The sequence below is a fragment of the Alligator sinensis genome, unplaced genomic scaffold, assembly GCF_000455745.1.
Source record: "Alligator sinensis unplaced genomic scaffold, ASM45574v1 scaffold1242_1, whole genome shotgun sequence".
NCBI classification, from domain to species: domain Eukaryota; kingdom Metazoa; phylum Chordata; order Crocodylia; family Alligatoridae; genus Alligator; species Alligator sinensis.
In genome coordinates, this window is record NW_005842833.1 from 180,120 (window position 1) to 194,155 (window position 14,036).

Below are 14,036 nucleotides of genomic sequence, written 5' to 3' on the forward strand. Positions count from 1 at the left end.
TGTTAGCTACCTGAACTTTCCTGAGTAACCGTCATGAAGAGACCTCCACACAGGCAGCGGTTTTGGTTTCACTATCACAAGCACCATGGGCATGGCTGGACGGCATTTTAGAGCAGACATCTCGTATGTGCCAACAAATGCATAACTTTTTGATAGATTTGAGTTTTATGCATATTGAAGTGTAAAGCCCAGCTCTGTATTGGTATGAATGTTTATTCCAAAACCAGCAACAGAGATCAAGTTTGTAAATTCATACAATCGTAGAAAATGAGGGCTAGGAGGGAGCTCAGGAGGTCACATGTAATCCAGCCCCTGCTCCAAGCAGGACCAGCCCCAACTACATCATCCCAGACAAGGCTTGGTCTACCTGGGTCTTCAAAACCTGCAAGGATGGAGATGCGAACACCTCTCTGGGTAACCTGTCCCAGTGTTTTACTACCCTCCTCATGAGAGAGTTTTTCCTAATATCCAACCAAATTACAATGAACCTTCCTTCCCCCACCATTCCTGCAAAACCAGCTGCAAACAGGAGTAAAAAAATCCACATTTACTGGCAAGGACAAGTCATCCTTCCTTAAAGGTTTTCGTCTATTAACCAGCAGAGGGCATTTGAGTTATGATTCCTGTCTCCTGCTGCTGAATATACCCTGCTAATAAATACTGGCAACTCACCCAGCCAGTTCTCACGGGCTGATTGCATACGAACAACATTTTATTTTTGCACTGCTAGTGTTAGCGTATGTCCTGTGTCGTTTTAGCCCCTCTAAAATATATACTCCAGTGTACTTACTTATAGATACAGGGGTTTCTACATTGTGCATTGCAATTACACTTATCATACGATCTACCTGCCCCCTCAGCTAACCCCTCTGCTCTTTGCAGGTAATAATCAGCCTCTTCCTCTTCTGCTACACAATTCAGTTTATCTAATTCAACTGTTTTGTATTTGCCCTGTAGCTACTTCTGATAACTTCTCTTTGCTCCACGTCCTCTTCCCTTTTCAAGTTTTCATTTACGTAATGAGGTTAGACAGAAGTAACTCTTCTCCCTGGTATTTAGCTTAAGCGGTATGTGCTTCTTCCCCAAATGCAGGGAACATTTTGTGCCCCAAAGCTTGTCTAACATCTCTCCCAGCTATACTGTGGATCCAATATGAGACAGTGCCAAGCAAATCCTGCATCTCGCATCTTCCCTGCTTTATAATGGCTAAAAGATCAACACTGCAGTGGCAATAATAAATGATTTGCCTTTTCTAAGTTGCTTTTCACACAAAGAACTGTGTTTTCAAACCTAGCCTCTTACTAAAATTACTCCCCAAATTGCTGATATCTGTAAAAATAGAGTGCCAATGTTTTTCAACATGGGTGCGGGAGCAGAGACTTGATAGGGAGCTTTCCTTAGCTTTCACCCCCTCTCGTCTTCCAAAAGACGTTCATTGCAATGGGCTCCGACAAGGAACCCAACCAAAAGCCGGGACTTCAGCTGTGTCTTGAGAAATAATCGAGTGCTTGGTTTGTGGCATCCTGGTGCTTTACAGGGGTATATTTACTCCAGAGTAAAACTCACCCCATAAAACCTGAATTGTGGAATTTAATTTTCAGGTTTAGGAAAAAGATAGCCTTCAGGCCACTCTTAGACGGATGTGGCTGGTAGGTTGATTGCATTACTTTTAACATTTGCGATATATTCCTAAGTTGCTGGTGCTGACTTCAAGGCTTGTAGACTGGCATGGAGGCATCAGGTCTAACCTAAAAGGCTTCATCTGGTCCTCTGGTTGCACAAAATGCTGGTTGATACGACACACATCCACGTGGGTTCAAAAGGCCAGAGAGGAGACGGTCACATTTATGGTACCAAGTTGATGCTTCCACTGCGAGAACTCACATAATCCCTGAATACACATCCTGCCAGTGGGGCTGTGTTTACCCCGCTTCTGAGACTTTTTTGCCATCTCCCAGGGTCGGGACAGAAATTACACACAAACCGGTATAAGTAACCGGAAAGCGGTTCAAATCTGCAACACAACAGAAGTTCAGTGCACATAAACCGCTTTCAGAATGGCTGAAAATGATTTAAGGTAAACCTGGATGGATGTATCAGACTTAACTGATTTAAGTTAAACCAGTCTATGGAACTTCTGTTCCAGACCCCTCCAGATTCAAGTTAACTCACAGTCCCCCAGCATCCCAGGATGCTTTGCACCCCCCTGCAAGCCCCCCTGGCAGGGTGGGTAGGCTAGGCTGGGCCCAAGCTGTCTGCTCCAGCCCAGCAGGGAGGCGTGCTCTAGCATCCCCAGTTTCTGGCCTGAGCCACTGCAGGTGTGTGGCTGCATTTCCACAATCAAAAGCAAACGTCTGTTCATTTTCTTATCAGTTCAGCCTATGCAGCTTAGACAAGCCTGTGAAGATTGAATCGATTCAGCCTCGGGCTTTTTCATAGATTGAATAGAGTTCATAGACATTAGGGATGGAAGGGACCTCCAGAGATCATCGAGTCCAGCCCCCTGCCCCTAACTGGACGTAGCCACAGCCCACAGGGCGTTGGGACAGCAGCAAAGAGCTTGAAGGGCAGAAACTTGGGAGTTTTTCAAGACTTCTGGGCGAATTCTGAGAAACCTGGCTGGTCATGCAAGTGATTTGCACAAGTGAAGGAAAAGGAGAAACTAGGGAAAGTGGCCTGAACAGCTGGAGAGCCTGACTCTTTTCTCCTAGGTGCGGGGGGTGGGAAACAAGGTAAATAAATTGCAGGCATTTTGCTCAAGTAGCACTTACTTGGCAGACTGCCCCAGGTCTCCGCCCATGACAGTGTTATAGCACTGAGCCATGTCGTCTCCTGGAGGAAGAGAGCTCCTTGGCTTATTTATGGCAGCCGGGAGGAGGCTATCACAGAATGAACAATAGGAACAGCAGAGGAAAGCTATGAGTGAAAACACATTGATAGCAGCACGCCACGTACAGGTCAGCCAGACTGTTCTAGACAGAAAAACGCTAAGCAGGCGTCAGCCCTGGTAGCCATCAAGCAGATGTCCCCAAGACATTTTATACCACCAGGAAATTGAACCTTTGCAATCTCCCCTTAAATGCACACCCCTCTGCTGCCTGCCCAGCTGTTGCAAGCACGGCTGATGCATTTCCACATGAGATGCCAGTGCTCCGAAACCGAGCACCAGCTACAGTTCATTGTCCAGGGATGGAGAAGCATGGCGAATACTTCAGCCTTCCAAGGACCTACCAGCATCCTCCTCCTCATTTCCTTAAGAGGCACTGTCAGACCTCAGTGGGAGATTTAAGCCAAATTCTTCTGCCGACACCACGATGGACATTTTCCTGTGCTGCATTTATGTCCCACTTTCTTCCTTGCAGCGGGAGAGTTACTGCTGTGGTCAGGCTGGGGTATGGCTGGCAGATGTGGGCCCCAGGTCCAGCCTGAGTTAGGTTCCCAGGCAGCTCTTTCTAGGCTGGCTGCTGGCGCTCATGCTTGCGGAGGTGCACTGAGGCCAGCTGCTGAACAGCGACTTGAGTTACCTGTTCCCTTCAACTCCCTCTGGATTGGGAATTAGCTTCTTACTGGGCACGTCTACACAAGACACTTACTGCGCATTAGCCTAAAAACACTGAGCAGTAGTGTAGCAGTCAAAACCCTACTGCTACTAGCCTACTGCACAGTGTTATTAGGCTAATGCGCAGTAAGCGTCACAAAGTAACCATGTGCCAGCACTACTGTGCAGTAACTCTAGTTACTGCGCATTCAGTTAGTATATTATTAAGCAAGTACTAAACTAAATGCACAGTGAATCTGATATCTTTTATCAGACCAACTTAAATAGTTGGAAAACAAAATGTTTAGCAAGATTTGGGGTTTAAAAAACCTAAAAGAAATGTGTTTCCCCCAATTATTGAAGTTGGTCTAATAAAAGATATCCTCTTTTTCAAGGGGGATTAGCTCCTGGAAAGGAAAGGCCAGAGCTCAGACAGGACCGGGGCGAATTGTGGATGGCCTTACAAGCCAGCCTGCTCTTGGGAAGGGCTCTGGGGAGTTTGCAGACCCGGTAGAGATGGTTCAGATAAGCACTGAAATTACTGGCATGCGCCAGAAGCTAGAAATGGTGACACTTGGTCCCTGACCCTGCTGTTCCTGCAGCTCAATTAGCCCTGGGGCTTGTGTCACCCCTGGGAAGTGCAGATAGAGATGATTTCTGTCTCTCCTCCCCTTCCCTACCAGCCAGGAGCCCCAGTTCCACCCTCCTAGATAATCTCCCCCGCGCCCCTGGAGATACCAGCCACAGCTGACAGCTCCGTGCACCGCAGGTGCCGGTCATGCCTGGCCCCAGCTGTTCCCTCTCTGCCCCCCAGGATGGCTCCCAGCTGCTCCTGCCTTCAGAGAGGACCCATTGTCCAGCCCAGCTGGGTGTGAAGCAGGAGCAACAGCAGGATCTTCTCTGCCACACTTGGAGAAGCAGATCCTGCCCTTGGGCCTTGCTGCCCCCCGCTACTTTACCTTCCGATTGGTAAGTCGGAACAAGGGATGGAGCAAAATCCAGGCTCCTGCTGGACAAGCGGGTTTGGATTCAGCATGTGCCACATCCCAGCTCTGCTTCCAGCTTCCCCCATCCAGCTCCTGTGGCTTTTGGATCTGGGGCCCTCCAATGCCAGCAAGAACAGATCTGCATTTCTCTCCTTTACAGCATGCATTAGCGTCTCCAGCTGGAGACCCAGCAAAACCTGGGGAGATGGCAGGACAAGCACTTCCACCCCACACAAGTGCTGGCTAGCATTGTCCCGATCCTCGCTGCGGGTGCCGGGAGAGTGCTCTGCCTGCAGATTTGTATGAGCTATGGGCTACGATTAACCAGCTAGCAGAGCCGAGCGCTCACCTGCATAGCCAGGGCGTTCCCAACGGCGCTCCGCTCTCTCTTCCAAACCTGGAGTATGCCAACGAGGCTTTTCCAGGGTGTCCCTCTGCACAAGGAGCTCTCTGGCTGGCTTGAGCGTGTTGGGCATCGTGGGCATGTCTATACCGCTAGGATGTCTCATGAGACATGCCTGCCCCCCTCGCTGCCATTCCCTGTACACCGGGAGCCAAACCAGTGCCTTGTACCTGAGTGGGAAGTAGCACACGTGGAGAGGAAGCAAGGGGACTGGTCATCTTGTCACAGCACAGTCTGCCAGGCATGCCCCATATCACAACTCCATGCCTCTCCATATAATTGCATCTCCATCCAATTTCTTGAGCATGGCTCCGATCCAAGGCTTGACCATGGCAGTTTGGACGTACTCACTAATTATGCATGCTGCATAGAGAGCCATGGCCACTCCCCAGATGTAATGTAGGAATCGAGCTTGCAGGAAATAAGGCTGGCTGCTTAGCTGTGCAGGCAATTAGCAGCCAGCTAATTAGCAGCCAGCCTTATTTCCTGCAAGCTCGATCCCTAAAAAGATTTTTCCTTCTGCTCCCAGTGCGTTGCCTTGAATTCTGCAGTGTTCAACCAGAAAAGATTTTTTCCCCCAAACTGCTGCTAAAGCAAAAATACCATCCTCGTACAGAGCTAGTGAGGCAGAAGTCATGCTTCTTCCACAAAGTCTTTCCTAAAAATCTTTGCAAGAGTCCTAGCACCCCTCACCTCTCACATTTCCACCTGTTGCACGATGCATGGTCTGGGCTGCTTAACTGTTGCTGTTACGAGAATGCACAATCCTTTGGATGAGGGGCTGGTTAAATCTATAGAAAGCCAACTAAATAAAGCACAACTGCAAATAGATCCACGGGCGGATGGAGCTTATTCTTTGCCAGCTGTGCTGAAACAAGCACGCATTGTTCGCCGCAGTCAGGCAACGAAAAGACGAGTCATTGAGATTTTCGCCTGGCCAACCCCGGGAAATGTCACGCACGCTGCTACACCCCATTGTGCTGCTTCAACCCGGGAAAGCCGTCGCATCTTGGAAATGCCACTCGGAGCCACGACATGATCGGCTCGCTCGTGGTCATGACACCATGTGACGAACAGCCCCAGGGCTCGGTGAAGAGTTAATTTCTGCCTCTTCAGAGAAAAGGCTTTTAGAGATAACTGTTCTCCATGGGGAAGATATGCTGATGCTCCTTACAGAATGGCCCTTTATGTCTTGCTCTCCTTCTCCCCAACTGCTTTTCCAGGGATTTTAACAGGGGGTCGTAGTCTCCTCTCCCTGCCAGTGTTTAAAGCTACTTATTACTAATAAGAGTTGAGTGTGCACAGCTGGAGAAGCCCATAAACACCCTCCTCTTCCACTTAAGAGCCCAGGGCAAGGTGTTTTCTATTCTTCCTCCCTCCATTGCAGAGGCTACATTTTATTGGCAGCAGAACAGAGCGGGGCAAAGCATCGACTGCCTTTCGCGGGTCTCTGCCATGATTTGACATCTTTGATTCTTGGCTATTTATGTGGGTCACTGCAGAAATACACCAAATACGGCTTGATAGCGGAGCTGCTGTGTAAAAGCAGTGTTAACACTAGATTTTCAGCAGGGCAGACGCAGGATTCTGGAAGTTGTAAATTCCCCTTTTGGAAAATAATGTATTTTGTTTCTTCCTGGTCTCCTTCTCCAGTTGGCTCTCCAACCTAGCATGTTCGAGTAGGACCGGGAGTCACGGACCTGGGCATTAGCAGCAGCATTCACTTGCTTTGCAGCACTGTTCACTTGGACTCTCTCAGCCTTGCCTCGAAACCTGTTGGCGATGTATATTTACTTGCATCCCGTGGACATGTACGTGCATGAAGTGCTAGCAGTGTTGGCACGGGACGTTGGCGAGGTATATTTACTTGCATCCCGTGGACATGTATGTGCATGAAGTGCTAGCAGTGTTGGCACGGGACAGCCGTGTTCAGAAGTCAGAGTCACCTGCCTGTATTCCCTCGGTGTCAGGTGAGATCTAGGAGAAACCTCTACCCCTTTCTATTTTTCCTGTGATAGTAGGATGACCCAGGCTTTGTGGTGTACACAGCAAGGAGTCTTATACATTTAGATCAAGTTAAAGCATTGCCAATTTTCAAGCCCTTCACAAGTCCTTATACACTTAGATCAAGGTAAAGCACTGCAGATTTTAAAAGTCTAAACTGATCAAAACCTGCCTCCTGGAGAAATCATGCAGCATGTACATGACCACAGGTTCTTGCTCCTGACTGGAGCTGTTGCATGATCTCCTGCCTTCGATCTGAACGATACCTGCAAGGCTAAGCAAATTCAAGAGATCAGGTTAGCTATCAAGCCGGGGGCTATAACTGATGACCAGAGGGATTCTCTTGTCCTTGTCGTAAGTTTAGTATTGTAGCAGGTTGGAGCATGGTTTGCATCTGGCTCTATTCATTTTTAGTGGCTCCAGCTCTGGGATTGTATTGCAAGTGTAGGAAACACTACTGTACATCCCTACGTTGTGTATCCCTACTGATGGGATCAGAGCAGGCATGGTTTTGATGTACAGCTTGGCTGTAGATGATGGATTTAGGAGTGAGCTTAGGAAATGGCATGGAAATAGCTGTAATGGTTGGGTAGTTTCAGATACAGTGCGGTAGCATCGTGGCTATTGTAAAGCGTCATTGCGGCGTCCAAGAAATGAATTTGCCGAGTGGAGTATTCAAGAGTTAGCTCGATGGAGCAGTGGACATTATTAAAATGATGAAGATGTCATCATTAAAATGATGACGGTCTCATAAACAAACTGGCATACTGGGAGGCGATGGGTGAGCCCATGGCAATGCCATTCATTTGTAGGTATAGGGAGTCAGGTCAAATCTAGGAGTCAGGTGCGCTGTGTGGTGTAGTGATCGCTGCATGGCTCTACGTCGTGGAAATGTCCCTTTAATTGTAGGTGATGGAAAAGGCCCTGAGGTCTCCATATAGCTGCACCTTATTGAGCTGGGTAGCGAGGCAGAAGGAAAGACCACGGGATAGTACAGATACCTCTGGGAACCAGAGCGTGGCTGGATGGGTTGATGATACTGCTGTGGATTGAGGGGTTGGAGCGTATACATTTGGGAAGTTTCACTTCTGTCATCTCCTAAATAACGGCGGGGTCTGTGATAGGCTTCAAGGCTGGATGGAGAGATTTCCTCTCGGGTCAATGGCTGTTTGCTTGTTCTGTGAGTCGGGTGCTATATACGCTTGCTGCACGGCGAGGCACCGCTTTGCAGAAGGGGTCGTGTCAATGGCTGTTATGTCCCGTACGCCGTTTGCTAGTTCTGTGAGTCGGGTGCTATATACGCTTGCTGCACGGCGAGGCACCGCTTTGCAGAAGGGATCATGTCACACGTGGAGCGGAGTGGGTCGAGTCCCTTGGGTAGGATGCTCATCTACTTGCATCTGGGCAGAACGAAGGTGGTTGAGCGTACCTGAGCAAGTTCCTTGTGTAGACTGAGTATAGGCCATTTCTCTTGGCAGAGCAAGGTGCCTTTGTGAGCACAGAGGTGGTTAGCCATATTAGTAGGAAGTTAGGCAGAAGTTAGGGCAGGGTGGCAACCAAAGGGATGAACTGGTTGAGAGAGGCATGAGCTTTCTTGGGCAACGGCCTACATCATCAGATGCTTAGGCACTTGGGTGTCTTCCTTAGGGATGCAGCGACCATGCAAGACTCCAGCCCACCGTGTTAAAAAAACCGTCCTTCAGTTGCCCTTCTTGCAAAGGGAAGCTTGCAATGAGCCCAGAGCATACCCTAACCATCTTGCAACCCAGATAGGGTTGCCAACCCTCCTGGGTCTGCCAGAATCGGCAGCCATCTCCCGGGGACCGCTGCAAGCAATCCGGGAGCTGGATCTTGTGAACGGGTTGAGCAGTACAATGAATGACATTACGTCACGTTGGGAAAAACATCTCCCGGAATAGCTTCAGTCAGAGTTGGCAACCCTAAACCCAGAAGGCCAAGAAAGGGCCCCGCCTTGCTTTTAACGTCTCCACATTTTGAGGGGATGACTCAAAACCTCTAAATACGCGATGCTGGCAACACGGGCTCAGCACACAGGCTTTATTTGCACGTCCATGGGACTTGAGTATGTGAACTGGGACTGGAGTCACGCAGTCACAGCATCCGAGTCCTCCGCTTGCGTCGGTGAAGTGGAGGGAGCATGAGCACGGCCAGAATGTGACGCCTGGCAGAGGCACGATGACACTGGCTGCAAATGCTCGAGGAGGCAAAAGCAACTAGGTCCCGGCCAAACTGCTCCCTCAGGATCAGCACAAGTAGGCCATTACTGACCCGGCCCAGCCAGGAGCTCAGAAATGTTTCCAGGGAGATGTTTATTCATGAGCAGGCTGCACGTAAGGCAGATGCATTGCTTGGGATGGCGGCAGAACTGAAACCCTCTAACACCCAAACCCTCCCGTCCCGTGCTGAGCCGGGGGGAAACACGGGTGTTTTACTTGCGAGGTGTTCAACCTCAAATCCTGCCGTGTAACACAGCTAGCTGTGTTTTCCTCTGTCAAAAAAAATCCAGAGGCACCAATTCCTGATGTTCCCTTTAATTTTTTTTTGGTACATGTATTAAAAAAGGAACACTGCACCCCGCGTTTGCAAAATGTGGGGCTGTTCATCTCCAGCCCCTTCATGAAGAAGGCTGTAAACACACTGCTCCAAAGGAAACCCAGCCCAAACCCAGCTGTCCTAGCCCGTGAAACGACGGAGACTCTCCCTGAGCTATTATTACTGCACTGAGAGTTATTTTCTATAGGCCGAGGCCACAAAAAAGATCAAAAGAACCCCTCCCCAAATGCACAAGTATCCCGATAGAGGGCAGTCGTGCACAAAAACATTTCCGAATATACTGCATGAGGGAGGAAAAGAAAAGGAGAGCAAGGAAAAAGGATTGTATTTGTTTTTCCCTCAGAGGAGGAAGATGCAACGACCTTCCACACTCACAGCAATAAAAGGAATATTTAAGACAGTGAAAACACTTTCACTGTCCAATAGATTAAAAAAAAAAATGCCCGAGAAGCATCTAGATGTACAAGTTCATCCCAAACAAGGAAAACGGATTGTATTTGTTTTTCCCTCAGAGGAGGATGCAACGACCTTCCACACTCACAGCAATAAAAGGAATATTTAAGACAGTGAAAACACTTTCACTGTCCAATAGATTTAAAAAAAAAAATGCCAGAGAAGCATCTAGATATACAAGTTCATCCCAAATGATAGCAGTAAAGACATATTACTATAGAAACAGCCCCGCCAGCGTCTTGACTGCATCTAGTTGCAACCAAAACGACAGAGCATGTGTCTTCACTGCACAGAATAAAAAGCCTACAGCATTCATGAGGCTGCAAACCAAGCTGCAATCTCCCGTAGAGCTTTGTTACAGATGGCCCTGCAAATCAAGCAGCAGTGCGTTCCCATAACTCGGGTTTTGATAGCAAATGCCCGGCTAATCTTGCTGAATTATGCGTATGCGTGGAATTTATTGGCTGAGTTCCCAAGCCCAGTTCTTCTGGATTGCATTCATTTTTCCTTGCTGCAATCATGGCTACAATCGCGGTCTGAATAAGCACTGCTTGAGAGCATTTTTTATTTTGCTCGTGCTTAGAGATGCAGCTAGGGCGACTGCTGAGTCAGGATGCATGGCTCTGCCCCTCCGCAGCTGAAATCATTGGTCTGGACTGCATTTGTTTGCAACGCCTAGGCAATTCTGCGGGTGAGGGAAAGACTCTTCTTTCCTTCCAATTTTGGTCCAAGCATCGAAGCCCAGGTTCTCCCTCACCCACACGGCACAAACAATTACAGCACAAGAAGTTTTTCGAGGGGAAGAGCCTGATGCCGAAGGGTGGACAATCGCTAGAGAATCTGCAAGCCTAATGAGTTTTAACGATGCTGCTTGCATATCGCAGCAGCGCGGAGAGACAGGATGCAGAAAGGGGGTGTGGGAGGAGAGGAACAGATGGAAGGATGCGAGAATTTATGAGGGAAGATGGATCACAGGAAGAGAGAGTATCAGGGCAGGAAGAAGTCGCAATGGTGGTATTTCTTTCTCATGTATACCGCCATGAGACTGGTGTATACCACCAGGTATGCTACATAAGGAAGCAGCTTAACATTGGCGTTAAGAAGGCTGGGGAGGGTGGCATCTTGTTCAGAGAGGCATGAACTTTTGTAGGCTATAGCCTACTTTTCCAAATATTATGAAGAGTCAGAATAGGTGTATCTAGGGTGGCCGTCATAGAGGACATCCTGGTTTTCTGCTACTCCATCCTCTATTGATACAAAACCCAACACCTTTATGTCCTCTATTTTCTCTTCAATCCCGCAGCAATCATCCCAGAGCAATTTTTCTTCAAGAGAAAAATAGAGGATGTAAAGGTGTCCGGTTTCATATCAATGGAGGACAGAGGACAACCGGACTGTCCTCTATGATGGCCACCCTACTTGTATCTCATCTACACGCAACACGGACTTGAGATTAGACTAAGTCCTAAGGTCCTGGTCAGACAGACTACGTGAAAAAGTATCAAAGTAGTAGTAGAGATCCTCAAGTAGAGCATCAAAGTAGATCCTCAAGAGGATCTAAAAGCCTAGTTGATGCCGTAGCAAATTTTAAAGTTGGCCACTCTTGAGGTGGTCAGGGTTGCTCTTCTCACTTTGCTCTTTTCTGGTGTCCTGAATACACCTATGTGTCCGTGACATCAGCACATTGAGCTACAAGGGAGCTCAAAAACCAACTGGGGAAAACCCAAACTGGATTTCTAAGGAGGAGCTGGTCTTTGCAGAAGGCCAATACTAGTCAGAGAGGTGGCGGTAGTTTTCCTGGAGGCAGCAGGCCACAGAAGACAAAGCAGGAGAATGGGATGCCATTTCTGGACCAGTGTGAAGCTACGACAATTTGGGGACGAAGCTGGCAAGAGCAGCCTCCTGCTTTTTGTGGCTGAGTCTTTAGTCGCCCCCCGTGATTCTCAACCAGCAACTCAGTGCGAGTCCAAATAGGTGTTGGGGGGTGGGAATACAAATAATTTCCCCCCGCCAAAAATAGCGTAAAGAAGGTTTCAATTTTTCCATCCAAATGAAATATTTCAACTTTAATATGAACAGATTTTTATGTTTTTGACACCTCCCCACCATTGCTTCCCACTGGAAAGCATGAAAGATACTGGGAGTCCAAGGAAAATATTTCCTTTATCTGCTCCTCCCCGCCCCATTTAGATAAAAAATTAAACATGTCCGACAATGCACAACTTTGATTTTTCAGGACAGTGTCTAAAACTCTTTGCCTTTGCCATGACCTTTACAGAGCTTTTAACCACACTTTCTTGGGGATTGGCAAGACTTTTGCAGTCTCTGTACTGGACCTTTCTTATATTTCAGGCTGGCTTAAGTAAGCAGGTGGCTTTGGTTTTAGGTAAGGACACACAGGCAGGTTTTTATAACAAGTGACTGCAGTTTCTGATGGGCAACCAGAGGGATATGTGGCTCCGTGCATGGTTTGAATATGTTTTAAAAATAAAGGAGAGAGGATTCTTGATGAGAAGAGAGGGCAAGAATGTAAAGAAAAGGAAAGTTAAAAGAAAATTAAATCCTAGAGTAGAATTGCAGTATCTAGGTTACCTTAATTATGTTCAGCTAAATATGGATGCCAATTAATTAGAAGGCTGCTTATTTCCAGAGAAGATTGGTTTCCTCAGAATGAACTAATCAGATTCTATTTTTAAAAATGATGGAATTATAAAACGGCACAAAGGAGTGCATCTCCAGTTTCCATGTCCCGCCAACCTCTGTTCTGACTAGAGTTTATGAAATGATTGTCTTGATATTTAATATTCTTGAGACTTCTGAATGTATGGCAATAATTCCTCCCAGTCCTGACTGCACCTATATATAGGGTGCTGCTTGCTCCTATGCCATGAATGCCACGATGGGTTTACCAAAATTAAGGTGAACTGCTGGTGACAAGGAGTTAATCGCTTAAACTTTATAACTGCTAAAAATGATTGAAGTCTGGATTGGCATATGCATAATTACAGGCTAAAGATTCAGCAGCGGAAACACAGAATGGAAATGGGAAAACACCGCCAGAGATGGAGACTGAAATACTTAAACAATTTAGATAAACCTCCTTGTTTTTAGAATATTAATAAGATTCAAGCTGTGCATCACAATTAAAATGCTGATTACAGTTCCTTCAATCGGCAGTTGCTTCTACTCCGAAAATTCAAGAAAAATTCAGAAGGGACCTTGAAAATTAACTGGAAAGAAAACCCATACACCTATGTGCTCAGGAAGGTAGTGGCACAAAGGAGTTAATACGTGAACTGTGGCAATATTTAGGCAAAAATACTTTCCCATAGCTGGTGGGCCAGGAAGTTTTCCATATCTGTGCAATAAATAGCTATTATGCTGGAAGCTGGAACATTTACCAAATGTATATCATCAGTGAGGGACCCTTCATTGGTGTTTCTTGGAGGAAACTAAAATCTGGGTGCAGCCACTGATGTCAAACAAGTCATCTCAAGACTTAATCTAGCTCTTAAAGTAAGGCTAGCAAGCCAGGCACATACAGCCAGTTTGTCTGCAATCTTTGACAAGGCCTAGGAGATTTGGGAACTTCTCCAGCAATTTGTGGACCAGCCCGAGAGCATACAGCACTTGGAAATTCAGTATCATACGGTACATCCTTTTGCTCTGTAAGAGCTGCAGGCATTTGGGAATGATTATTATACAGCACACGCCACGTGTGAAGACGTACGTGCATGCTCCTCCACGCGCTATCTCATGCATTTCGGTTCACCCTCTGGTACGGCGAAGCGCTGATATTAAAGGGCAAATCCTGCCTCCGTGGCAGAAGCCAATGGAGAAACACCAACGCCAGCGTTGCGCGTTCAAGTGGAGGAAACACGGTCCAACCAAAGGGAAGAGCCATTGCATGCACAACGTTGCAACCGTACACCAGCTCTTCCAAGGGATAGGGCAAAACGAGAGCAGTGAGTGACCCGCGGCAATGGCTGTTCAACCATGAATGAGCACAACGGACGGGCATTGCTTTCCTCACAGAAAGGAGATCCCCATAGGCCCATTTCTGAAGCATCTGCTGAAC

At 47.5% G+C, this 14,036-nt stretch overlaps 1 protein-coding gene across 1 annotated transcript in view; it reads right to left on the reverse strand.

The window, feature by feature from the left end:
* CORO2B (coronin 2B) overlaps positions 1-14,036 on the reverse strand; it is a 112,440-nt gene that overhangs the window by 45,369 nt on the left and 53,035 nt on the right.